Source organism: Octopus bimaculoides, chromosome 12 (genome assembly GCF_001194135.2).
Source record: "Octopus bimaculoides isolate UCB-OBI-ISO-001 chromosome 12, ASM119413v2, whole genome shotgun sequence".
NCBI classification, from domain to species: Eukaryota; Metazoa; Mollusca; class Cephalopoda; order Octopoda; family Octopodidae; genus Octopus; species Octopus bimaculoides.
Window position 1 is genome coordinate 16,266,542 of NC_068992.1, and position 1,602 is coordinate 16,268,143.

The window sequence follows — 1,602 nt, forward strand, 5'->3', positions numbered from 1 at the left end:
ATATATATATATATATAAAAGGAAAATTCACAAAAAACGAAAGACAAAGAGAGGTGGTGAAGACAACAAACAGATGTATTAGTTTAACCCTCGAGAAGTGAAAAAAATCTTTAACGTTTCGAGCCTATGTTCTTCCACATATATCTATGCTAACACTATGGACATGCCGTGAGTGTACGTGCGCGCGAGTGGGTACGCAAAATATGTGCGTATATATATTTACTCTGTGGTAGTAAGCGATCAACTTTAACTCGAACTACTTTGTTCCCACTTAAGAATACAAACTTCAACTTCTATCTCGCTTATTTTCTTCCCGCTCCTTCCTAACAGCTGCACCCAAGTACCGTTTCTAAATTTTTGACCTCTTTCTTTTCATTTTTACTGAATAAATGTTTACACATGGACGCACCTAAGTACCGATTTACTGTAGAAACAGTAAAGTGGCCCCAGCTTAATATTCACAAAGACCCTACCCCTAGAGCCACCATTTATATACACTAAATCGCCCCTTTTCTCTTCCCTTCTCATTTTCTCGATTCTTAACTTTAGACAAATTCCCCATTCCCAAATATTTGACGTTTTCCTTCACTTTTTTTACTGACCTTCATATAAGGTATCTCGGCATGATGGCTAACTAGCTGGGTACGACTCGTTGAGCAATTATTACATCAGAGGATATGATATCTAGGAAACGTATAGCGTGAATTTTACCCACTCCTTCCTCTAATTTCAGATTTTTATTCGCATTCCTAGCGACTCAAATTGCTAACCGTAAGCTATAATAAAACTTCAGCTTATCAAACTTTGATATGCGAAAACCTACAACACTCGATAATAAATCATTATTGTTCCTCAACATTGATTTATAGCTCTCACGGATTGGTTGAAGCTTACAAACTTACTACACTTAGATCTTTGGATCTTATAATTACACCCACATAGAATCACACAAGTGTTTATAGTGTATATATTCTAAATTATCTGGTTGGAATGACGCAAAATACTGACAGACATATGCATAAATGTATTAACGCAAGCACAGTATGAACCAGCTGAGTTTATTTTAAAGGAAATTCAATAAGTGACAGACGGAATATTTACTAAGATGTTAGAGTGAGAAAATCTATTTCCTGTAAAGTAATGATATTCAGTAATTGACAGGATATGTGGTTAAAAGCGAATGACTAACGAAGTGGACAACGGTTTGGTATTCAGCTTGATCTGCAGGGGTTGGGTTGAACGTTGAAGGTTGGCATAAGAGATGCACAGAAACATAAACACACACACCCACACACACACATACACCCCCCACACACAGTATTAACCAGAAGGCCAGAGATATAGTTTTTAATCTAGGCCTAGAAAATAAGAAATGCAGGATGATAAACACGGCGAAGTCTGAGATCAGTGAGCAAACGTTTCATCAGGAAGATCAGTAACGGTGTCAGATACGCGTCTGACTTCGCCCTATGGCGCAACACCAACGACGTCCTTTCATGGTTGAAGGACAATAGTAGATAAGGGTAGAGATGGGTTTATACCATTTGATATGGAGGATTTCTACCCATCTATATAAATGTATATATATATATATATATATAT

The 1,602-nt window shown here is 37.0% G+C and overlaps 1 protein-coding gene across 4 annotated transcripts in view; it reads right to left on the reverse strand.

Moving 5' to 3' along the window:
- LOC106875324 (uncharacterized) overlaps nucleotides 1–1,602 on the reverse strand; it is a 317,815-nt gene that overhangs the window by 172,090 nt on the left and 144,123 nt on the right. The gene's annotated exons all lie outside the window — the stretch shown is intronic.